At 37.2% G+C, this 27,492-nt stretch overlaps 1 protein-coding gene and 1 pseudogene across 1 annotated transcript in view; both read right to left on the minus strand.

Moving 5' to 3' along the window:
- The window catches only part of UMAD1 (UBAP1-MVB12-associated (UMA) domain containing 1), a 251,832-nt gene that overhangs the window by 8,830 nt on the left and 215,510 nt on the right, over nt 1–27,492 (minus strand). The window lies entirely within an intron of this gene.
- On the minus strand, nt 8,457–8,977 carry LOC102478633 (uncharacterized protein C11orf98 homolog pseudogene; annotated as a pseudogene).

Here is a 27,492-nt window from a genome sequence, read left to right on the forward strand (position 1 = left end):
ATTAAGTACATGAGACTGAACTGATGAAACAGCATTCTGTGACTTGACTAAAATATTGCTGCTTTTCTTCTAAGCTTTGTTGTCTGGTTTTAAGGATTTTTGTCCTGTCTTCAGCTGTCAATAGATTCATGTACCTACTATTTGAACAGAATACTAACCTGTTTCTAGGCTTTAAGTTTCAAGGAAATATCCTTACCAGTTCAAAACTGCTTTTCTTGAAACCATCAGCTGAACTTGCTACTGAAAGTAGTTAGATTACTTATGATATTGTGTGATCAACAAAATGTTGGGGGAAAAGAAATTGAAGACAACTGTTGACAGCAGAGATAGTGTAATAAGAGAGTGGGATAGGGCAGAGGGTCAGACATGGGGTAAAAAACACATATATATGAAAGTAGAAATGGAATATTATGGATGATAACATGCATGATTGAGCCACTATGCAGTTTATTCTAAATGAGAAACCACATTTAGTATGTTGTGATGATGCTCAGGGAATGAATGTAAATTAATAAAAAAAATTTTCAGAAGAAAAAAAACACTAAAACTGTTATTGAAATTAAAAAAAAAACTGTATTTGATGACCACAGTAAGTTATATAGCCACAGTTAGGTACTATTTCATAGTATGTTCATTCTACTCACTGAGGTTTATGCCTAAAGTCAGGCATGGATTCATGTGTATGTATATATCAGCTGCACTTGCTATTGCAAATATTTAGACAAATTAAGTTCATTAGCAAATCAATTAAATGGGGGGGGGAAGGCATAGAAAGCAACCATGGATACCAGAGACAATGTGGGAGGAGGGTTGAACAGGGCAGAGGGTTAGGGATAGGGAATCAAGGATGGCAAAAAAAAAAAAAGAAAAATATACAAGACATAAGGAATGGAAAATTATTTGTATGTATGTTGATGTGATTTATTGCACCAGTAGACAGTGCATTTTTGATGGAAAATTCATTTTGTGTACTATAATGGTGTATAGTGAATTAATGTAAAAAAAAAGAAAAAATTAAAAAAAAGAAATGAAAAAAATCTGAGAGATATAAAATAAAAAAACAGTATTTTCAAATTAAAAAAAAAAAGAAAGAAAGAAAAAAATGTATTAGGAGTAGAGCCGGCAGGTGGCATGGTGATCGAGAGTACTAGACACCTACATGGCTGATTGTGGTTTGACTCCCAGACCTGGCAGCTTGCTTTCTCTTTCTCTCTTACTCTGGCTCTTTCTCTCTCTAGTCAAATTAAAATAAATAAATAAAGTTAAATACATTTTTATTTTTTTAGAGACAAATTTTTGTTATAGGGCATGTGCACTCGCCAGAGAGAGAGAGAGAGAGAGACAGAAAATGAGAAATGACCTCCCAGAGGGGGATGACCACGCTGCAATACCTTCTCCTCCATTCTCCTCTCAGGATCTTGGGCATGCACACACACATGCCCGGTGTGAGTTCTAAGCCACCAGTCTGAGACTCTAACCATGGTCGATTATGTAGGAGTCTCGTGACATAACAATTATGCCACCTGCTGGTCCCTTTTTCCTTTTAGAGAAATAAAATAATTCTTTAAAAAAAAAAAAAAACAGAAAAACAAAAAAGAAAAACACTAGGGGTGAGCTCTGTGGTGCAGCCATAATACACTGCTCAAGAGAAGCTAGATACCACATGATGTCTGTGGTCCAAATCCTGCAAAGAAGATAGCTATGTGCTGGAGTGCCCAGGATCTGACAGGTAAGGAGACTGGAGGAAGGGGACTGTGGTGTGACCAAGCCCTCCTAAGGGGAGTGCTCACATGCATATGCCTGTGTTGTATCATAAATAAAGGCAAAGTATATTTTTTAAGTCTTAAAAAATTTATTTAGTTTAAAAAACACCATGTACGAAATGTTTCACCAAAGGCCTGCTAGAATGATCTGAATTTCAGCTGTGCCATGTGTATTGCTCCAGCATCTATCCCTTAGCAGTTGGCTAGAGTGCAACTTTACGGTCTCCAAGGAGCTGCCTGCCCTCTTGGCAGCAGGATGAGTGCCATGATGCAGCTGCTGCTGCCATGCTGAGAGCTGGAAAGGGAGAAATTATAAGGGAAAAACCAGAGTAAGTCACAAAGAAAATGTGAGTCAGAATTCAAGGACCCCACACTGATAAACCTGATCACTAAATCTCTAGCTTGGCAGCCAATGGAAGCAGAGGTGGGGCCTGAGGGCTGAAACAGGTGCATGAGTTCCCCTGCAAAAAGCAGCCCTCACTCTTCCACACAAAGTCTTGCAATTTTTTTCATTTGCATAATAAAAATGGGTCTTTAATGGGGAGAATTAGTATATTCACCACAATGGAGCAAGAAGAAAAGAATCAATTAACCTTTTGGTTAATAGCCAAATTTTACAAAATTATCTCAAATGTTATGTTCATAAAACATATTTGCTATTTTTGTGATCTATCCTGCTCACAGAAGTGCTGCCATGATAATGTTTCTGTGTATAACTTTCTTTATATAACCTACTTTAATACTTCTTTTCAAATGAGTTTGCCTTTACATGCTTTAATTAAGACAGTACCATGCCAGAATTCTTTTACTCTTATGGAGAAAATAATTTCCTTATCTGTATGATTACAAGAAATAAAATTTATATTTAGCTGTTTTCACATTTGTGAAAAAAAATTTTTTGTTTATCTGTTATCCTGTTAAAATTTGAGTTCTTCACATTTTATTATCTTTCAAATAACCCACAGAGGTCTGTAGGCACTCTTCCTCCCTTTCAGGCAGAGGGTCAGTAAAGATTCATGAGGTTCAATCTGAAAACCTTCTAAGAGCACAGGGAAAAAACACTCCAAGAATACAAAGAATGTAACACTTTTCAGTAAAGGCTTATAAAAATGAAGTCACTTCCCTGAGCAACAGAAGGCTAGTGACATCCTTGTGAACCTAACTCTTGCATGTTTGAAAGCAAAAATTCAGATTTACGAACAGACAACTACACTTTTACTGGTGCGAAAGTCCCATAACCACCGTGAAATCTATTGGGAGGTGCCAACTTCGCAAACCCACTAACAACTGGAGACCTCCTCTACGTGGCCATACCCAACTAAATTCTTAGTTTTGTGAATTCAAAAATCACTCATAGTTAGCATCTTTCAAAAATCTGTTTTCTGCATATCATGCCTTAGATAAATAAAGATAAAACAGCGTCCTGTTAAAGCAAAACATTGATTGTGGCACTAAAATCTTGAAACCGGCCTTAACCAAAACAATAGAATCTATTAAAGAACGTGAAACCAGGTATAAAACACCCATCTAACATATTCAATTTACATGCAAAAAAGGTACCTATATCAAGCATATTTCTAGAAAATGAGTTATAGAAAGAAGTAATATCAAGCTCTGGTTGCCTATGCCTTTAAATTCTAATGTCTATAAATAAAATACATGCTTCTTTGAACAATAGCCTGAACAAGCAACACTGTCACTTTATCTCCCCAGATAACTATCCATTCTATTCTGGCTTCAGCTGGTATCTGCTTGGCATTACATCAGCTTCTAGATGGGGGGGGGGAATGAGTTATAGAAAGAAGTAATATCAAGCTCTGGTTGCCTATGCCTTTAAATTCTAATGTCTATAAATAAAATACATGCTTCTTTGAACAATAGCCTGAACAAGCAACACTGTCACTTTATCTCCCCAGATAACTATCCATTCTATTCTGTCTTCAGCTGGTATCTGCTTGCATTACATCAGCTTCTAGATGGGGGGGGTGTATGTGTGTGTGGAGGGGCAAATCTGAGTTAGAAGCATCAGGGGACAGAGGTTAGGAGAAGGTGACACAAAGCTAGGGCACAGTTCAGGCAATATTCAAGCTTTTTATTTTTCCGAAGAAACTTGTTACTAGCAAATGTCTAGCTTGCATTAAATGCCAGAAGAATGGGCTCTTGCACCTACTAAGTCCTGAGCAATACACTCCCTTCATTTGGAAGAAATTGTACTACAAAGGCAGAGAGCGTTTCTTATTATCCTATAAATTCTCAATATCCAGAATGGTACCTGCACCTAGTAAGTGCTTATTAAATATTTTTGAATGGCAATGAATCTGGTCTTCTTGTTTCTCAGATACTCTAGGTACCTAGGTTTGATTTTAAAATGGAGGGGGGGTTAGGCCAAAGAATCAAACGAAAGCCCAGAATGCTTTGCCACTGGTTGAAATAAATAAGGTGGGAGAAGCTGAATTCACAGAAGGTGTCTATTTTCCATATGGCCTGGGTGGTGTTTTTCCCTAGGAGAGCGGGCTCCCAGTTCAAAGCTGCTGTGTGTGAACAGCACACTAAGAGGTTAGGTTAGAAAGTAGGTATCTTCTCTCTTCCCTTTCCTTTTCCAGCCTCTGACATCATTTTAGTTCATGTTCTGGCTCATGATTTTTTTTTCCAGTATTGGTTCTCATTTCTGTTCTTTATTTTTCCCTTCAGTATTTCCACCTGCTTGTGCTTCCTGCTTCTCCCTTTTTTCATTAAAAAAGGAAGAAAAAAAGTTCTCTTGACTTCCTCTTTTCAGAACTCCAGCTGTATGTATGCAAGTGAAGAAGGGGAAGCAAGCAGGCTGTCGCTTGCTTCTGTAATCTGTTCCATGCATTCTTGGAAAAGTAGCTTGTCTGAAGCCGGAAAATCTTCTGTCCTAGCCAGCCCGAGTCGGAATACAATGAGGAAAGAAGAATTTTAGAAAAGGAACTAGGCAAGAAACAACGCATTCAGTGTGGGGTCCTGCTTAGTACTGGGTTTGAAAATAAAAAAGCTGCGTCAGTGATTAAAAAAAAAAAAAGTATTAAAGTTACTATACAGATATTTAGGATCTTTCATTTGAAGCTGTCCAGACAGCTCCTCCATGCCCAGTGAGCCTTCCCCTCAACTTCACAGCACACTCTACCTTTCCTCCTCCCCTCTAGCCCTACATCACTGCCTTCTTCCTCACTGCAGGCTGCTGGGTCAGCCTTCTTCATAGAAAAAAAGAAGGAACCATCAGGAGAGAATCACTTCAATCTGTACCACCCTCAGAAAACAAACCTGTGTTTGTACCCACCCTGCTGCCCAAAGCTCACTGGTGCTGCAGACTCATCTTGTCCTCACTCTCCAAGGACATGGCTTCATCAGCCAGGCAGTGTCTCCCATTTTCTAATCTTTTCTATAAGTGGTTAACCATTTAAAAAAATTCTCAAGTCTTGATTGCCCATTAGCATATCACCTCCTTTTTTTTTTAAAAAAAATCATTTATTTAATTTTATTTATTCTTCTTCATATATATATACATATATATATGCGTGTGTGCGTGCGTGTGTATGTGTATTTAAATTTGCTATAGTGCACATGCCCTCACCAAAGACAGAAAATAAGCTGCCAGCTCTAGGACTCAAACCTCAGTTAGTGATGTAGGAGTCCAGTGCCTTAACCACCACACCACCTGCCAGCCCTGGCATATCACCTTCTTAACTCCCACATTATCATTCTACTCCCCATCCCACCCCTGCCTCAGCCAGGTTGAAAAGGTTGTTGACATTCACTGCCTGCTACTCACCCTTCATACACTGCAATCTGAGCTCTCTTTGCCACTCTATTGACTTCTTCCTCACAGGTCACATGGTCACTTTGGTAAATGCAAAAGATGTTGGGAAGTGCTAATCTTATAAAATCTGTTGGTAGCACTTAAAGCTAGTAACTCTCTCTCTCTGTTTTCACTTCTTAGCTTTTTGTCATTTCTCAGTTTGGCCCGCTACCGTGAAGCTGATTATTATGTTTTTTTTGAGAGGTTTTCGTTATAGGGCGCGTGCGCTCACCAGACAGACAGAGAGACAGAGACAGACATACAGACAGAAAGCGAGAAATCAACCCCCCAGGAGGGATGGCCATGCCACAATCCCTTCTCCTCCATTCTCCTCTTGGGATCTTAGGCACGCACACACACCTGACCGGCATGAGTTTTAAGCTGCCGGGTCTGGGCCTCGAGCCATGGTCGACTACGTGGGAGTCCAGCGACATAGCCATTACGCTAACTGCTGGTCCCTATTTTAGCTACTTCTTAAATGATAGAGTTCTCCAGGATTTCATTTCTGTTTCATTACTCTTCATCCCAGCACATTTCTTTGATATTTATTAATATCCATGGTGCCTATTGCCTACTCTTCCACTCTCAAAAACAGACATGTTTGTAGATTAGTACATGTGTGTACATGTAACACATGCACACACCAATCTTCAACCCATACTTCTAGCTGACCCATATGTTAAACTCCTATTCATTTTGTATTCTACAGTCCATCTTGATCTCAACATGTGCTAAATGTGGCTCTTCTTTCCTTTCTCCAGCCCTACTCTAAACTTTATGCTCTTCCAATATTTTCTGTGTAGGATACATATACAGCTGAACAACACAGTAATCAGCGTGATCTTGGACTTTTCCTTCCCTCTCACTTCCTCGATCCACTACATCACTAAGTCCTATTGATTTTGATGTTTTAATATGACCCCAATTCATTGGTTTCTTTGGATCCATGGTCATTCTCTTTAATTCAGGCCACTATAGTCTTCTGTCTTGAATACTGCTGGAGTTCCCTATATATTGCCATAACCCCTGTACACTACATTTTCCCCATTGTTAGTGGTATCTAAAACACATCCTCTTTCCTGCTTAAGACTCAGTGTGTTTGGAGTGCATAAGGCATGATCAGGACTTGCTTACCAACTCTCTGAAATCTATTTCCTACCATTCCCTAAACTCTTTACTGCATCCATACCGAACTATATTTTTTGTTATCCAGACATGCCAATCTTTCTCTTTAGTTCTGAGCTCATTCAATTACTTTGGCCTAAATTAGGACATCCTCTCTCCCTTTATTGTGCTTGTTTCACTTTGCCCTTCAAGAACACCAGACCTCTTTTAGAAAGTCTTTTCCAGCTAACTCCCTAAACTTAGGCCGAATGGTTGTGTTCCTGTAACAGCTGGGGCAAACCTCTCGCTCAGCATGTAATCATACTAGGCTAAAATATCTTTCACCTCCACAAAACTCCATGAATGGTTTGAGATCCCAGGTACACCTATTTCCTGAATAATGAGATGAACTGGTCTTTTTAAATGAATAAGTTTGCAAATACATCTCTCAAAGGAAGTTTAATGAGGCCCTGTTACAATGTAGATAAAACTGGGCAATATTTTTACAATAAACTCTTCTCACTGACAGAGGAAGAGGCTAGGCTTGTCTATTCCAAACTCCCCTCAACAAACTACCCCCTTCCATAGTTCTTTTTTTCCCAGGAACCAGTGTCTCTTCCCAGCTACGTGTACAGTCTGGAGGGTCTGCAGCATAGCCCTTACCCATAGGGGCAGGAGTAGGGAAGGAGCAAGAGTAAAGAAAAAGCAGGAATTCCTGTAAGGAAGGAATGGGTCAGTAAACTCTTCTATTTAATTTCAGTTCACCTGTTAGAGGGAAAAGCTTATGTTCTACTTCTGTGATTTCCATAAAGAGGATTTTTTTTTTTTATCTATAAGTAACTGTGGTCTACTGCTCCATTCCGTATTTCTCCCTGAGGTGGTAGACTGAGTTACCTGATTGGTGAGTCTATACTGCTTTTACTAACAGTACTTCTGACAAAAAAAAAGTGTAGATTTTTTTCCTTACATGAACCAATTCTCCAACTCTCTGGACAGCAACTGGTGTCCTACAATTCAATTCAATACTGACACTAACAACCTGGGGTTACAACAGGCCCCAGAGGTTCAGGGCTGTCTCATAAGACTGCTCCCACTTCAGTTGCCAATCACAAGTCCTAGATACTCTCACTTTTTTCCTCCCACATTTTAAAAGCACTTTTATTGATTTTAAGGGGCCAGCAGGAAGCATGGTGGTTAAGGGCACTGCACTCCTGCATGGCTGACTGTGGTTCAAGTCCTGGATCTGGTGGCTTGCTTTCTCACTTTCCCTCTCCCTTTCTTACTCTCACTCTCGTTCTGTCCTTCTCTGATCAAATTAAAATAAATAAATAAAGTTAAATAAAATAATTCTTTGAAAAAAATCACTTTTATTGAACTAATTTTAACATTGCTTCAGCTGGTGGCAGCTGCCCCAAATCAAAACCAAGCCATGCTGTTCAACATCCTCAATGTAATCCAGTATGGTTTTACACTTGGAATATAGTTCAACTTTTGACATTACATAATCAAGTAAATAGCAGTGCATACTATAGTATTCAAAAGACATTAGGCATTTCATTAAAAATTCATTTCGTAGTGGCTTTAGTTTTATCAACAACCTCACTGACACATTCCATAGTTTATGCTCTCAAAATAAAGTACCCTAAAACTGACTCTAAGTTCCCTACCGCCCCCCCCCCCCCCCCCCCCTATGGGTTAATTACCACTAGCTGCTACAGAGGCCCCAGTCCAATATTTCTTCTAGACTTTCTAGACTTCTTCCCTCCCTTCACACCCCTCTACAGGGGAGGTCAGGAAGCCATTATGGAAGAGAAATCTGGAGACAGTAACAAAGGGCAATACTTTCTCCAAAGTCTTCTGCATCAGCCACTGAGTCCTTCTGGCTCTAATTGTGAATCTTCTCATGAAAGAGTAAGAATTTCAGCTCTCATCTTCAAGGTCCTCCGTGTCTACATCCTGGGGGGGCTTTTGCCTTCTTTTGTCATTTTGGCTATGGTTCACTAGTCCTGGCTGGCTTTGAGGAGGCTTGCACCTCCATGGCTGCCTTCTCTTTCAGGGCAAGCTGGATCTGCTGGAGGAGTTTTCTGCGTTTCTTTCCTGACAGAGTAATGTTGGCACGTGCACTGGACGCCCGCTTCTTGAGATGGTGGTGCGTGATCAGCCCTTGGACTGCCACACCCCTCACCACCTGGTGCCTCAGTTACCGTTCCCGGTTCAACACCTGCCTGCGCTTGAACAGCTTCTTCTTAAATTTCGTTCGGGGTCAGTTGATCTTTTCCTCTGGAGGACTCATGGCTGCCCTGACTCTAAGATTTCTGGTTACTGACATTTAATGAATACTATTCTGAGTTATAGTATTGAAATTTAACATTTTACAATATAAGGAGCAATAAGTTGCTCGGTATCTGCTGACAAATTCTACTCAAACTGAATACATCCTTGATACATTCAAAAGAGACATTCTATAAATTTTAATAAGTTACTTTATATACTGCAGTGCAAAAGAAGTGACACCCAAACAATTTCTGAGCTTTAGAAAATTTACAATTTTCTGACTATTACTCTCAATTTAAAATAGGCTCATTATAGGAAGCCATGTCAAAACAATATAATTAAATTAGATTTTGGAAAAGTTGAGAAAATTGGTCAGAGTTATGGTAATCCAGGGTGATGAAAAAGTTTTTAAAGCAAAATATTTAAAACACTTCAAAGGATATTATGTGTGTAGTACAAAGATCAAAGATAACTTACTGATTACCAATTAATCACAATTATCCCTTCTCTTTCAAAAATATTATATTGAAAGATTTTATGGTAAGTTATTTAGCATTAAATTCACCAACCTATAGTATATTATACATTTTAACATATTATTCCATAATGCCCAGTGAAAAGGACTAAATGGGAAAAAAGATGAAAAACCAAGAAAATAAACATGTGAGTAGGAATGTTCTTCATGCATATATGTCAGGGGAATTGAAAATGATTTCTCATTAGAACTCTCTATAGAGTTATAAAGGTTGATTTTCACTTGAATTTTCTCTTCTGCTTGTAGTATATAAGGATCAACATGAACAACTGGAGGTCATAGGAGAATTTCAGGCCTTCCACCATTTATAGATTGTAGAAAATTCCATGTTTCTTCAGTTGACCAGAATCTGCTCCCTTCACAAATGTCAGATACTGGACTGAACTAATCATTTTTCTATCAAATATGTCTTAAGTAACACTAGTGCACAAGTGTATTTCTTGTGCTTTTTTTTTTTTTTTTTTTTTGAGATGCGGACTGAGCTTTTTTTGCGTGTGTTGTGTGGGCCAACCCTAGCCACAAGATGCCTGATTTAGGAGGATTTGTTGATAAAAGTGGATTAACACCTTCATTTGATGGAAGGATCTGTGATAAGGACATCCATACGCTGACTAATAAGATGTAAAATTAAGCTTTCCTATGACACCCTCCTCAGGTTTGATAATCCACTAGAAGAGCTCACAAAACTCAGGTAGGCAGTTTACTTAATATAATCACTTGATTATAAAGGATACATTTGTGAACAACCAAAGAGAAGAGACATACATATAGGGCAAGATTGGAAGAAGGAGCATGGAGCTTTCGTGCCCTGGTTTCCAGGTGCATCACCCTCCCAACACCTTGATTTTACTAAGCCAGACAAACTGAATTCTGTTGCTGAGGGGTTTCATTGCTAGGCAGACACACGGAAATAAGAGTTCAAAAAAAAAAAAAAAAAAAGAAAAGAAAAGAAAAAGAAAATGGCTAGCTTAATGGTAGGGACAAGTCCAGAGTTGAAAGTTATCTTTAAGAATTTAAACAGCAAGATCGGACCACAACAGATAGATTAAATACATGAGTCTGAACTGGTGAAATAGAATTTTATGACTTTTGACTAAAACATTACTGAACTTCTTCTATGCTTTGTTTTCTAGAATTAAGGATTTTTGTCTTCTTTTGAGTTGTCAACAGATCCACATACCTATTATTTGAACAGAAGCCTAATCTGTTTCCTGGCTTTAAGTCTTAAGCAAAGTTCTCTTACCATTTTTTGATTTTGATCTATTAAAGCTAAAACTGCCTTTCTTGAAATTAAAAAATATATTAAAAAATACCTATTTAATGACCATGGTAACTTATGTAGTCTCAGGTAGGTGCTACTTTATAGTATATTCATTCTACTCATAGTTTCATGCCTAAAGTCAACATGTATTTACAGATATGTATATATTAGCTGATCTTGCTATCGAATGTATTTAATTAATATACTTCATGAATCAATAAAATGTGGGAAAAATAAAAAAGGAATGGAAAACAACTGCAGATACCAGAGACAGTGTGGGTGGGAGGAGGGTGAGAAATGGTAAAGGGTAAGATATGGGGATATATATATATATATACATACAAGAAACAAGAAATGGAAAATTATTTGTTGGCAATAACATGTATGATTAAGCCACTTTACAGTGTATTCTGGATGGAAGTCACATTTTATTTGCTATGATGATGTTCAGTGAAAGAATGTAAAAAAAATTAATTAATAAAAAATAAATTACTGGCTACTGGTAATTAACTCAATCTCCAACCCCTTTCTCTTCCCCAGAGGTCTCGAAGTGGGTTTAGTTCCAACTCTACTCACATGGTTGGTTCCTCTGACAAAGAGCTTACCAACCTGAAATGATGTATGGGCTATCTGAGATTCCTTTTACTAGCATAAATATGGGTCTGTTTGAAAGGGACTTATTACAAAAAAATAAAAAGATTCTCCTCTCACCTGTATCATTCAAGAAATCCCAAGGATTTTAGAACCTCTGTGTCAGAAACCAAGGTCAAAGACCAAATATATCTTTCCGGTTATCACAGTGGCTGAGAGCCATAGGTCCAAGTTTCTAGATGGGGGGAAGCTGAACCATCCAGTGTCCTGAGATCTAAAGACATTCTCTTTATCTTTTTCTCTGCACTTAGACTAGGGAAGACAAATGACCAGAGTAAAAGTGTTTGCTTTAACTGACTTAAACTTTTTCTCACAGGACAGGGCATTGGGAAGGTAGAAGTCCACTTTTGCTCTTGAAACTAAGATGCTTCCCACAACTAAGGCTATATCTGTCAAAAGGAGGCTATTGGGACCAGCGGGTGATGTGGTGGTTAAGGTGCTGGACACCACGTGGTTGACCATAGTTCGAGTCCTGAACCCAGAAGCTTGAAACTCACACCAGGCACATGTGTATGAGTGCCAAAAATCCTGAGAGAATGGAGGAGAAGGGACTGAGACACAGCCATCCCTGCCTTGAGATGACTTCTTGTTTTCTGTCCCTCTGTCTCTCTGGCAAATGTACATGCCCTGTAGCAAAAATTTCTCTCTCAAGAAAAGGGGCGGGGGCAGAATCAGCAGATGGTGTAATGATTATGTTGCTGGACTCCCACATAGTTGACCTTGGTTTGAGTCCCAGGTCCAGCAACTTAACAATCATACTGGGTGCGTGTATATGCGTGCCCAAAATCCAGAGAGGAGAATGGAGGAGAAGGGACTGTGGCATGGCCATTACCCCTGGGGGTTTATTTCTTGTGTTCTGTCTCTCAGGCAAGCACATGTGCCCTATAGCAAAAATTTCTCTCTGAAAAATAAAGTGGGCTATTTTGTTTCTGTCTGCTGACTCTTTGGGTTTTATTTCTCCAATGGTTTAAGATACAGGTAAAGAAGAAGGGTGTAGTTTATTAGGACCTAAGATACCACTAGTTTCTACTTTCTAAAACAACTCCATTTATATAGAAAAAGAGGCAAATTAGCCTTGTCAAAACAAAACACAACGGGAACCAGCAGTTAGCGTAATGGCTATGTCGCTGGACTCCCACATAGTCGACCGCGGTTCGTGTCCCGGACCCGGTGGCTTAAAACTCACGCCGGGCGCGTGTGCGTGCATGCCCAAGATCCCAAGAGGAGAATGGAGGAGAAGGGATTGCTGCGTGACCATCCCCCCGGGGGGTGATTTCTCGCTTTCTGTCTCTATGTCTCTCTCTGTCTGTCTGGCGAGCGCACGTGCCCTACAGTGAAAATCTCTCAAAAAAAAACACAACAATACAAAACAAAACTGAAGACATGTGCAGAAAGCTGTGTCACTTGACCTTAGATCTCATTTACTTACAGATGTTAAATGATCAAAAAATTTAAACTTGAAAAAAAAAATGTAAGGTTTTGGGACCAGCTGATGGCATAATGGTTATAGTCCTAGACTACCATGTAGTTGACCTCAGTTTGAGTCCTAGACCCAGCCACTTAAAATTTACAATGGGCCCACGTGCATGCGTGCCCAAGATCTCAAGAGAATGGAGGAGAAGGAATGATGGTATTGCCATTCCTCCTGGAGAGTGATTTCTCACTTTCTGTCTCTCTGTCTCTGTCTCTGCAGCGAGAGAACATGCCCTATAGAGAAAATCTCTCTTTTAAAAAAAATTAGAGGTTTTGGGACCAGCAGTTAGTGTAATGGCAATGTCGCTGGACTCTCATGCAGTTCAAGTCCCAGACCCGATGGCTTAAACTCACGCCAGGTGCATGCGCGTGTGTGCCCAAGATCCCAAGAGAAGAATGGAGGAGAAGGGATTGTAGCGTGGCCATCCCCCCCACGGGTGATTTCTCGCTTTCTGTCTCTCTCTGTCTTTCTGACCAGCGTCCTATAGCAAAAACATCTCCAAAAAAATAAATAAATAAATAAATAAAAAGAAAAAAAAATAGAGGTTTTAAAGCTTACACACCCGATAATACTCCTAAAACAAGTCACTGGGATAATTTTATGAACACTTCATAATAATTCAGTTAGATATGAGGGATCAGAAAAATTCTAATCAAAACCTTGAAAAAAAAATGGCAACTCACATTTGTATAGTGCTTTAAATAGTTTCCAAAGTAGTTACACCTATGTTATTTCATTTGAGACTCCCAATCTACTAAATTTGGTATGAAATTGATTGTTTCCATTTTCATTTTTCAAGGCTTAGTGTCTGGTGACTACCTAAGGTCACACCATTACTGACACAGACTTATACTTTGAGTCTCCTGATTTACAATCCAGTATTCTTCCTCCCAGTAATCTGCATTAGTTACAACCACACACAGAATATAAAATATAAAACACAAATCCATGTCAATACAATTTACAAAAGCAATCTATAATAGTATAATCTGGCCTAGCCAGGATGATAGCTTTTTGTTTCACATTTAGTCACATTTCAATTTCATGCACTATACTGCAATTCCACCAAAAAAATGTTTTACTGATGTTTATCTAGAAATTATGATAATTTTCTTTGTAAGTGTAAGTGAGCTAAACTGGTAAAACCCTGCCAGAAAAGGCCATCATCAAGGGAAATCATTTTAAAGGTCAAGAGTCTGCCTTTTCTTCTGTTTCTAAAGACAAGTTTAACAATTTTTCCATGGACAAGTGTCATCAGGGGTAGAAAATGAAGGTCATACGGACGGTACCACTATCAAAAAAGTTTAAAGTAATGGATCAAACAAGCAATTTACTATTAGATTAAATCTACCAACTTGTAATTGTTTAGAAATAGTTAGCATCTGATCACAGTCAAGGTTACAAACAGCTTAGGCTTTTGTGTACAAACTCTTCAAGCTTATTATGTATACCACAAGACTGAAGAATTTGATATCCCTTATTAGTCACGCTGAATTCTACTTCACTTCCCATTTATATAGCCTTATTTATTTTAATACCTATTCAACTTGTTCAGAATGTAATGCAACAAGATCGTATTTTTTCCCAGATAATTTTAAAGGAAAACAATGAAAAATGATCTTGCCCATCTCTGCATCATGCTAAATATTAATTTCACTCAAACAAATGTTTTCCATCTTATAAAACAATAAAATATATCAATTGTCTGCATATACAATGAGTAGATAAAATACTTTCTATTTTTATAGCTCAAAAGAAAATATAAATATTTATATTCAATTTTTTATATAATTAGTAGATATAATTTACGTGATTAAAGAGTGTGCTATTATTATTTCATTTCATGGCTATATATATATATATATATATATACCACATAAAATTTGCAATCTTAATAATTTTGTAAAAAGTTGCCTTTACTTCTGATAGAGCACATACATATGTGAGAGAAAGAGGTAGAAGGAGGATTTCGGGCATACACACAATGACAGGAACCATGAGACTGTTTGATTGAATGGAAATGAAAAATATAAAATAAAGTCAGAAATACAAAAGAAAAACTAAATCTGAAAAATTAAGTAATAGCTACATGATGGTTTTTTTGGTGTATACTTTGACAGAGTGAACATCTGACATTCTCATAACCTACGTATAAGACATGTTTTAAAGAACAAACACTTAAATGCTCTTACAAACAACAATGAATATAATTATTTCATGCTAAGGTTGTTTCAGGGTAAAAAGCTAATCTGTTTTGTTCCGCTTAATTTTTGCAGAAAAGTTTACACTTTGTTATTAGTTCCACTGTTAATATGAAATAACATAAATATATCATTTTTAGGACATACTTAGAATTGTCACATACACAGAATTCAAAGATAATTATCAGTGGGATCTCATGCTCACCATGCATATAAATATCTCCCTCATCACATAAAACCAATAATTCTTCAAGAAATAGAAAAATACTGAAAAAACAAACCAGCTTTCTTTTCTTCTTAATTTGAATCCGATGTGGGGAAAAGTCCTCTCACTTGGAAATACTATAGTTGGTGAACACATGACTGCATTTTCATATACAGATGAAATGAAAGGAAATGCGTCATACCAAATGGAGTACAGAAATTATGGAGGTAGACTAATTAAATTCCACTCAGAGAGCACATGAATGATAGTATTACCCATGCATGCTTGCTGCACCTAGCCCAGAACTCCACTAGAAAAACAATGTTTGGCAAACTGAAGAGGTGAGCAGAAAGCTGTGTCACTTGACCTTGGCTCTCATTTGCAAAAAAGGTTATATTTCAAAATAGAAGATAGGGTTGGAAAAGTAAATACAGCTGTGTTTTTTTCCACCCCAGCATGAAGAATGAAGGGGCTATTCAGAATGGCAGGAGGCTGAGTCCCTTCTTGGGACACTCTCAGAGACCCAAAAAGTGTGCTATTATTATTTCATTTCATGGCTTACTCAGGACAGTATTTCTTTTTCATTGTGGTAAATATATATATAATAAAACAAACTTTACAATCTTAACAAGTTTTTTTTTTTTTAATTTGCTTTTATTCCTGGCAGAGCACATACACATGTGTAGGAGAGAGGTAGGAGGAGAACCTGGAGCATACAGGCACTGACTAGAACCATGGAGACTAAGCTGATCTTGACCATTTTCAAGTGTATAGTATAGTGGCTTAAGTGTATCACAATGTGTGCAATCATCATCATCATCTATCTCCAAAACTTTTCAACATTCCAAACACAAAGTCTGAATCCATTATGCAACATTCCCCTTCCTCCTTTCCCCTGAGGCTCTTTATTATGTACTTTTTGGTATTACATATTTACAAATATGTAATCTTTATTACATATTTTTTTGCCTCTACCAATTTGCCTATTCTAGGTACCTTTTGTAAATGGTGTCAAACAATGTATATCCTTTTGTACCTTAATTATGTCACTTAGTATGTTTTCAAAGTCCACACATATTGTAACATGTGAATTTTACCTCTTTTAAAAATAATAGGGAACCAGCAGTTAGCATAATGGCTATGTCGCTGGACTCCCACGTAGTCGACCGCGGTTTGCGTCCCGGACCCGGTGGCTTAAAACTCACGCCGGGCGCGTGTGCATGCGTGCCCAAGATCCCGAGAGGAGAATGGAGGAGAAGGGATTGCGGCGTGACCATCCCCCTGGGGGGTGATTTCTCGCTTTCTGTCTCTCTGTCTCTCTCTGTCCGTCTGGCGAGCGCACGTGCCCTATAGCGAAAATCTCTCCAAAAAAAAAAAAAAAAAAGAATAAATAATATTCGCTCTTTTCTGACTGGAACCATGAAGGGCATTCAAGGGAAGAAAAAGAAGGTTCCTGCTGTGGCAGAAACCAAGAAAAAGGCTCCTGCTGTGCCAAATACCCTTAAGAAAAAGCGAAGGGATTTTGCAGAGCTGAAGATCAAGCACCTGAGAAAGAAGTTTGCTCAAAAGATGCTTCAAAAGGCAAGGAGGAAGCTTATCTATGAAAAAGGTAAGCACTATCATAAGGAATATAGACAGATGTACAGAACTGAGATTTGCATGGCCAGGATGGCAAGAAAAGCTGGCAACTTCTATGTACCCGCAGAACCCAAATCGGCATTTGTCATCAGGATCAGAGATATCAATGGAGTGAGCCCAGGGGTTCAAAAGGTGTTGCAGCTTCTTCCTCTTCGCCAGATCTTGAATGGCACCTTCATTAAGCTTAACAAGGCCTCAATTAACATGCTGAGAATTGTGGAACCATGTATTGCATGGGGGTACCCAAACCTGAAGTCAGTAAATGAACTGATCTACAAATGTGGTTATGGCAGAATCAATAAGAAGGGAATTGCTTTGACAGATAACTCCTTGATTGCTTGATCTTTTGGTAAATTTGGCATCATCTGCATGGAGGATCTGTTCATGAAATTTATACTGTTGGAAAATGCTTCAAAGAAGCAAATAACTTCCTGTGTCCCTTCAAATTATCTTCTCCACGAGGTGGAATGAAGAAAAAGACCACCCATTTAGTAAAGCTGGAGATGCTGGCAACAGGGAAGACCAGATCAACAGATTTATTAGAAGGATGAACTAAGGTATCCACCATGGTTATTTTTGTAATCTGGTCAGTAAATAAACAGTGGCTCTTTTCAGACTGCAGTACACTGTTGTATTAGCAACTTTTTTGGTAACTTGCCTATGCCTTGCCTTAACTATTATGGCATATCTTAAAAGTAAGTCAAAACTTCTGTAAGACTAGGGTCCATTTTTTTTTTTTAATTTTTTTATTTTGTGAAAATCACTTAGGGACTGTTGAAAGGCTTTTCCTATACCAGAAAGGCCTAATGTTTCCCCTTTTGAATTTTGCTGAGTAAAAATGGGTTTGTCCAAAGAAAACTTATTTCAAGGCATTCATGCATGATTTGTAGGTAAGGTAATAAAACCTTCACCAAAAAGATTTTAAAAAGAATAAATAATATTCTATTGTATATATGTATCACATTTTGTTTTTCCATTCATCTGTTGATAGATTTTGGCTATTGTAAGGACAATATTTTTAAGTTAACGTAAAATTGACTAGGTGGAAAAACTGGAAAATAATTCTTTCTTTAAAAACTTACCTGATTTTATTTAGCATTATTATCATTTTGTTCACTATAGTACACATGCCTTCACCAAATAGAGAGAAGGAATGTGAGAAAGCAAGCTGCCAGATCTGGGACTTGAACTGTGGTCAGCCATGTAGGAGTCCAGCACCTTAATCACCATGCTACTTGATGGTCCCAAAACGGAAAATAATTCTAATAGGATTGTTAGGTTGAATGGATGTAGAATACAAGAAACTCAAATATGTGATGGACAGTTAGCAAGACTCTGGAGTGAGGAAAATGCAACTCTGATTCCTAGTTATTTTGAATTATAAATTTATCTAGGTGTAATAAATTTGTTAGTAAATGTTTAAAATACACACATTAGTTGGATTTACAAATCTTTAAAAATCACAATTAAAGTAAGCCTTGTTGACTTAACACTTTATTGGTTAAAATCCGAGTGTAACTTATACTATTTCATTATTATTTGAAAACAGCTCCATAATCCCAGAGACCTTCTACCCACACTGGATCTCTATGCAAGAATTCTGTCTGTTATTTATAAGGGTACACCTTGTCATTACCTACTCTTGAAAAGTCCACCTAATAAAATACTGAATGGCTAAGAAGTGACTTAAAATGAGAACCTACAATGGTATCCAAAAAACCTTAAGAGAAAAATGTAAAGTTCATATAGATTAATAAAATTTAAAAAGTATAAAGCCTCAAGTAACAAAGGAAAATACACAGGTTAGAGGGAAAATTCTTTCAGATCAACAACAGAAAAGTTAATTAATGTATAATCAATTCCTAGAGCATCCTTTTTCAGAATTCCCAAGTTTCTAGGGAGAAAGAATATAATTATCAGAATATATACTGTTACTTGCCTATAAAGTTAAAATTAATTTGTAAGAGTAGAAAGAGCACTAGACTCAAGGTCGAATGACCTCTGCCACTATTTACCATATAACCTTAGGCAAATCATTCAGCCTTTCTAGGTTTCAACTTAATGCTCTGAAACACAACATAATTGGACCAAATAATCCAACTCTAAGTACCGTGATTCCAAATAGATTTTGAACCCAAATCTTCCACCATATCAAAGATTCTGAAGGAAATAACACTTAAATCAATATAAATGATAACTACAGGAAGAAAGTAACATCAAGGTATATATATCTTGGGTAGATACAGTCATAGCTCAGAAAAGTACTCCACAGGTTATGAAGAGGATTTCTATAATGGAAGGATATCTAACTTCGCATTGCTCTTAATTATGATAAGAAGCATAGCATATAAGAGTCAAATAAAAAAAATACAGGAAGGTGCCAATTTTCCCACAAATTATGGCCTAAATATTACCTTACAGTTGTTAAGAGCTCAGAATGTACTTTCTCAGGCTAATGTGTCACAACATAGATGAAATCCTATGTATTTGAAATAAATATTTAAAAATTATTATGAGTATTACAATCAGAATAACAGTAAATTAGATTAAATATATTGAAGTGATCCTGAATGTCAGTGCTTAAAGAAAGAAAATTTAGTGAAGAAGCTGAACTTTGGTAGAGAATCTGAACTTTGGTAGAGAATTACACTTTGGAAGTGCTTTTAAGATGGCTGGCCTGTTTGTTAGACAATATTTCCATTAGAAGTATCTCTAGGAAACCAAGCGAACTGTGTTAAGATTTTTTGCTTTATTCCTACAAATAGCAAAGTGGTAAAGTAAAATTTCTCCAAGGTTAGTGGGAAAATCTGGAGAGAGAAGAGGATTAAGAAAGGTGTTTGTATACCAAAAAAAGCAATTTTCTGGAGATAGAAAGGGTAGGTTATCAGAAGTGAAAGTGTGAGCATAATCCACCTGACAGAAACAGATGATGAGATGTGATAGAGATGAGTCCCATTGTATTTCTTTCTAGCCACCAGGTAACTTCACCATGGTTTAACTTGGTTTTCATAATGGCCAAAACAGAAAACAGAGATGCCTCAAAATGGATAGGAAAAAGTGGCAACACTGTACAATTCTCTAGGATCCGGATGTTCCCATGGTGGTTCTTGATGACAAGAGCACTAATTTTCAAAGGTTTAGTATTTCACTAGTTTCTAGGTACACAATTTTCGGAACCTAGTACAGATTTTCCTTTTAGCCTTCTAGAAATAACTGCTATGGTTTCACCTCCAAAGAGACCTAAAAGCGAACACCTATAATTTCAGAAAGTGTCCTTAAAAGCATAAGAACTAAACTTAGAGTCCAACAGAGCTTCTGTTGATGTCTTCTCTGTAGGTGAGTTGATGATGGAAATTCTCTGCTCTAACTAAATGATATATAGTCCACCCATGAAAATGGAAATCAGGTGGTAATTTAGAATGTAAGCCCTGTTACATACTTAATAACTAGGTTATACTAGCTGTTATTGATTAATCTCATGAACTTACTCTGAGACAGTCTTAAGGTTCTAATAGTGTGCCACAGAAATCAGTTTTATTCAGTGAACACTTGTTTGCCAGTTACTGTTCTAAAGCTCTGTATCTGTGTTAACTGCATTTAATTTTTCCTTTATGAGTGAGGTACTATTTTAATGCCCATTTAACAGGTGGCACATACTGAAATGTAGAAATGTTATGTAGTCTAACTCTGAAATCTTAAGCTTATCTACGATTCTATGCTGCTGCCAAAATCTGACAGTCTTAAGGAAACTTCATGGCATGCCTTTTTAAATGTAGTACAATTGTTTTTAAAGACCAGAAAGTATCTCCTCCTTCAGACTGGGTTATAGAATACTTTTCTAATGATCATATTTGCTCTTTCTCCCAAATCAAAACAAACATAGTACATAGAATATAAAAGATAGCAATTTTTCAGAAAAAAACAGGTGTATTTTGTGTCATTCTTATATTCAGGTGGATATACTAATTCTGAGGATCTTAGAAACCCTGAAATTATAGACTGTTTAGACTATTTTAATCCATAAAAGCACTGTTGTGATCTCTGGATAATATATTTTAAAAATAACTGTTTAACCTTAACCAAATATATCCCAGTTAAATTTGTTCTTGAAGATGACACTTCTTGAAATAAGCCCACTGTGGCCAATTGTCCAGTAATAAAGACTGACTGTATTCTACAGCATATGTTCTTTAGCTCATAGCATTTGGTGAGCAATGTCAAGAAAGTGCCAGGGGGACTAGCAGTTTGCGTAATGGCTATGTTGCTGAACTCCCATGTAGTAGACCTCGGTTCAAGTCCTGAACCCAGTGGCTTAAACTCACGCCAGGTGCATGTGCATGCATGCCCAAGATCCCAAGAAGAGAATGGAGGAAAAGAGACTGCAGCAAGGCCATCCCCCCTGGGGGCTGATTTCTTCCTTTCTGTCTCTCCGGCGAGTGCACCCTGTAGCAAAAACCTCTCAAAAAAAAAAAAAATGAAAAAGAAAAAGAAAGTGCCAGATGACTGAGACCTGCAATGTAATCCATTCTCAGGAAATAAGATACCTTACCTTTAACAGGCTCAAGCACATGATCTAGGTCCAATTAACATGATTCCTTTGTTTTTCCTTTTTTGGGGGTGGTGGTGGGGGTGGTGTGTGTGTGTATGTGTAGTATTTTAGACAAGGCCTTGCTATGCCACAAACATTCTGCCTCAGTCTCCTGAGTAGCTGGGACCATAAACACGGGCCAATCAGCTTTTTAGATTAGGCTGGGAATCAAACATGAGCCTCTTATGTGGCCTCAGCCTAATAAGCTGCAGAGTTCCAGTGCATACTAGGGCAGCTAGGCCTTAACATGATTCTTGAACCAACTATGCTAAGAGATTATATCAGAGGTTAGAAAAGAGAATGAGAACATTTCCGGGACTCAATATAGTTGTGAACTTCTGGGTGGAACCATAAATGTGGAAGAAAAGGGGAAGTACATCATCGCTATTTATGCCCAAAGTAGCACAAATAAAAGTGGTGCTTTCATGCTCAATCAGTGCAGTTGATTTTTAAAAGGTCTATGAGTTTATTTTACTTCCTATTTATTTAATTGCTTTGAACTAAAACCTAAACAAAAATTGATTAAAGTGATAATAGCTCAAAATAAATATTTCATGGTGATTGCTTCCAAAAAATATAAAAAGAAAATCTGGGACCATCAACTACAAAAAGTAAAGCAAATTACGATTTTAAAAACAATTTTAAAATTCAGAGTAGACAATCACTAGGAAGAAACCACATACAAAAAAATGTTCACTGTGCAAGAAAGTACCCAACTGATGCTATTCCTTCAGTTTTCTTTTTTACAACCCCAAAAGGTAAATAACTTTTGAAAAAAGACCTGTATGAGCAATGTGTATAAAATACATGATGTGTATCTTCTAGTATGGTTTACATGAATTCAGGGAAAATCAATTAATGTAATATATGTCAATAAAATAAAAAGTAAAAACCATAAGGCCACCTCATATAATCACCTCAATAAGCTACAAAAAGAGTATTTAAAAAAAATCCAATATCCTTTCAGAACAAAAATATGCAGCAAACCAAGGGAACTTCCTTAAGCTCGTACAGTGCATCTCTGAAAATTCCAAGCTAATAAATACCTAATAGTGAAAGACTAGATGCTTTCCTTCTAAAATCAGGAATAAGACAAGGATCTCCACTCTTGCCACTTTTGATCTTCACTGTACTAGAAATCCTGGCAGGAAAACTAGACAAAATACTACTAATAAAATAAAAGGCATGGAGATTAGAAAAAAGAAGTAAACCTATCTCTATCCACAGATGAAGTAATTTTCTATATAGAAAAAAATCCTTTAAAATACTTTAGTACTAATAAGCTCAGCATGGTTGCAGAATATAAGATCAATATAGCAGGTCATTAGAAAATTCATGACATTTTCCTATGCAAAAATGTGTTATGACTTTTCTGATGACCCAATACAAAAATAAGTTGTATTTCTATACATTTGCAATAAACAATGCAAAAGTGAAATTAAGATAACAATTTCATCTGTAACAACACCTGGGGGGTGATTTCTCGCTTATTGATCACCTTATCATACATCTTGGGGAAAAAAAAAAAAACTATTGCTATACATTAATGAAAAAATATATTTACCATGACCATAAGGTGAAATGTTAGAGAATTTCTTCTGAATTATTGATTTAATTATTCATAGTACACAAGCCATCAAAATAATATAAATATTTTCCACATTTTGATAATTATTTATTAACATAATGAAACATGATGGTTTTAGAAGGATTTTTGTTGTTTTTGTTGCCATAGGACATTTACACTTGTTGTAAAGACAAAAAGAGAGAGAGAGAAAGCAAAAAAACACACCCCATGGGGCATGGTCACACTGTGTTCCCTTTTCTGCCATCTCTTTCTCCTTTTGAGATTTTTGTGTACACACACATATGTGCCCAGGGTGTATCTCAAACTGCCAGTCTGGGACTCAAATGATAGGGTAAGCCATGTGAGATAAAGGAGAAAATTATTTGGGTGTAAGTAGATAGAAATGTGAGTTCAAGGGAGATGCAGATCAAAACCACTATGAGGGAACCAGCAGTTAGCGTAATGGCTATGTCGCTGGACTCCCACGTAGTTGACCGCGGGTCGTGTCCCGGACCCGGTGGCTTAAAACTCACGCCGGGCGCGTGTGCGTGCGTGCCCAGGATCCCGAGAGGAGAATGGAGGAGAAGGGATTGTGGCGTGACCATCCCCCCTGGGGGGTGATTTCTCGCTTTCTGTCTCTATGTCTCTCTCTGTCTGTCTGGCGAGCGCACGCGCCCTACAGTGAAAATTTCTCCAAAAAAAAAAAAAAACCACTATGAGATACCACCTAACCCCTGTCAGAATAGTGAAGATTAAAAAAAGCAAAAATGATTAAGTGCTGGCAGGGATGTGATGAAAGGGGAACTCTCCCACACTGTTGGTGGGAATGTAAATTGGTCCAGCCACTGTGGAGAATAATATGGAGGTTCCTCAAAGACCTACAAATGGAACTACCATATGGTCCAGAAATTCCTCTCCTGTCCCAAAGGACAGGAGACCATTCAGTTGGAAAAGTGGTTCCACACTTATGTTTACTGCAGTGTTATTCATAATTACTAAGACATGGAACCACCCAAAATGTCCACAAGCAGATGAACTGATTGAAAAAGTATGGCACATATACTCTACAGTATATTATTCAGCCATAAAAAAACAAGACCCTAAGATATGATAGAAAGTGGATAGATATGGAAGATTTACTGCTGAGTGAAGCAAGCCAGGTTAAGAAAGAGAGACATTGCATGTCTCCACTTAATATACTCCAACTGTCCACACTCTATAGCAGAGACTGAAAGATTGGAGGACATAAAAGCATTGATTATAGTTATGGACACTGGAGCCAGTATGGAGTGGGGAAGAGTATAAAAGCAAGGGAAGAAAATTAGGGAGAAAAATAGAGAGGCAAGACATTTTATGGACATAGAAATGGTTTATTACCTGTTGATGGTACTGTTTATAGCATCCTCAACTGAACTGGTCTGAAATGTATTTCATATTGGGTAAATTCACTTTACAAGCTAAGTAATGAATAGTGATTGTATGTATAAAATAAATTAAAACAAAAAATATTTTAAAAGATAGAAAATTCAACATTCTAAAAAATTTCACAACTGGGCACCTCAAAATTAGCTGTTGTACAAAATATAAAATAAAAAAAATTAACAAAATAAAATGTGGTTCTGTCAAATATGAAAAAAAGAAACATGCATTCTAGTAGAAAAATAAATAATATAAATTTTGGATTAATAAAGAACTTGTTAATGTATTTGTTTAATGGATTATGTCATGGATAAAACTGCTATGAAATCTCAATTCTATTGAATATATTTGACAGAATAATGCAAGAATGTCCTGCTTAAATGTCAATATTTACAATGTGTGAAAAATTCCATCCTTTGTAACGATTAAAGTTAGATATGAAAATTTTATGACACTTTAAAAATGTGTAGGGGAGTATATAGTTTGTAAGAGTTCTAAAAATAATTGTTTTCACATTTATATATAAAATTGTGTCTTTGCATTGACTAGATATTGTCAAATTACTCTCTAGAGTAGTCCTTTAAAGTCATACAAGCTATGAGCTTTCCTTTCCTTCCAACACCTCCAACTTAGGTATTGACTTTTTAATCTTTGCCAAAGTGAATGCAAAAAGGCATGTTTTAATTTGCCTTTATTTCCTAGCTCTTTCTAAAATTTCTTGCTTCACTCTAAGCACATCATCCTAACTCTCTCTCTCTCTTTTTTTCTGGAGAGGCTTTTGCTATAGGGCACGTGCGCTTGCCAGAAAGACAGAGAGAGTCTACAGGGAGAAAAAAACGAGAAATCACCCCTCACAGGGGATGGCCACGCCACAATCCCTTCTCCTCCATTCTCCTCTCGGGATCTTGGGCACGCACCCGGCGTGAGTTTAAGCTACCGAGTCCAGGACTCGAACCACGGTCAACTACATGGGAGTCCAGCGACCTAGCCATTATGCTAACTGCTGGTCCCTCATCCTAACACTTTAAGTCTGAGCTAAAATATACTTGAGATTGGCTCTGTCTATTCTATCTTAAAGTAAATTTCCACCATTCTATCCACTTTTCTCTGTTTACCCATTTTTATTTAAGTTAAAATAAAATAAAACTACTGGTCTCTTCTACTAAAAGGTAAACTCCATGAGTTAGGGATTGTCTTCTCCTTTAAACTCTATGATGTAGGGTCCCTTGTCCAGGTCATCATACGTGAAGTAGGTAGCAAAGTACCTGGCAGACTGTAGACAATTAATCCAGTATTACTGAATAAAATGAGAGGCATCATCCTCTCCCCTTCTTTCAGGAGCCTTCTCACAATACTTGGCTTGTGGTCTTTATTGTCACACTCCTTAACTTTATTTGGACTAAACATCTATGTGTACATTCCCACAGATTCTTTTGTGGTGTAGGAAAAACAATACAAACACAGGTTACAGACTCCACAACTGCGTGAATTTAGAAAAGCTTTCTTATGCTTCTGCATTTGTTACTTAATCCTCATATGCCACAATACTCTCATCTGTAAAATGGGAAAAAGTAAGTCTAATTTTTATAAAATATTGTGAAAATGGAATAAGATAATGCTGGTAATGCCACTTAATATAGTTTCTGGAATTTAGTAAGTTTTCAAAAAAACTTAGTTATCTCCTTGCCCTCTATAACAGAAATTAAAAATGTCAGTCAAGGGGTCAGCAGGTGGCATGGTGGTTAAGGCACTGGGCTCCCATAAGGCTGACCAAGGTTTGTGTACTGGACCTGGAGGTTTGCTTTTCTCACTTTCTCTCACTCTCTAGGGAGCACGCCATAACCTGTAGCAAATTTAAAAATGAAAATGATGAAAATATTGAATTAAGTTATTATTTTTTAAAAAGGGCAAATGTACTCTATTCAGCGTTCTCAAATTTCAACAGAAGGAAAATATTTCATTCTAAGAAACCCAGGTACTATAAAATCCAATCATAACTTAAATAATAGGTAGATTAATATTACTGTAAAAATTAGCATACGGAGTTTTGCAAAAAGAACAAGAGAAAATATCTTGATAGTTTAATAAAGTTGACACTAAAATTTCACAGAATTGCCAGAATATATACATCTTAAAAAAAAAAATTCTTTCCTTCAAAAATACTGATATGACCTAATGATTCAAAAAGCAGACTGGCCTTTCTAGTTGTCTTTTCCTTTAAGTTTGATGACTGAATAATAAAAGAGTCAATTACATTTTTTTTTTTGAGAGGTTTTTTTCACTATAGGGCACGTGCGCTCACCAGACAGACAGAGAGAGACAGAGAGACAGAAAGTGAGAAATCACCCCCCAGGGGGATGGTCACGCCGCAATCCCTTCTCCTCCATTCTCCTCTCGGGATCTTGGGCACGCACTCACACGTGCCCGGTGTGAGTTTTAAGCCACCAGGTCTGGGACGCGAACCGCGGTTGACTACATGGGAATCCAGCGACATAGCCATTACATTAACTGCTTGTTCCCCCAATTACAATTTTTAAAATGAGTTCCTGGCATCCAAATCCAGGTGGTATGAATCAGGGCAGGATTCCAGTAAGATTTCATAAATCCCTCCTTTCCTCCTCTCTTTGTCTCTTCAGTGAATGCTTTCACCCTATAGCAAAAATCTCTCAAAAAAAAAAAAATCAGAGGGAAAAATGACATATATAGACTATCAAATTGAACTCTTCTATAATTCAATCAATTAATAATGTTAACAAATGTTTAAAATTATCATTTTTTGAAATGCTACACCAAATAATACACCATATGTTCAAAGGAGGTATCTGCAACTTTTAACAGTTTCTTTCTTTGTTTAGTTATAAGTCTGAAAATTCCTCACTGGCTTAATTAATTGGCTCAAATTCATCAAAAGATGATTGTTTACTGGAAACATCTTAAGAATTTTGTAACTACATGTAAAGAACCCAAATGGCTTCAAGAATCCAGCCAAATGGGT

The sequence above is a fragment of the Tupaia chinensis genome, unplaced genomic scaffold (genome assembly GCF_000334495.1).
Source record: "Tupaia chinensis unplaced genomic scaffold, TupChi_1.0 Scaffold148792_1, whole genome shotgun sequence".
Taxonomy (NCBI): domain Eukaryota; kingdom Metazoa; phylum Chordata; class Mammalia; order Scandentia; family Tupaiidae; genus Tupaia; species Tupaia belangeri.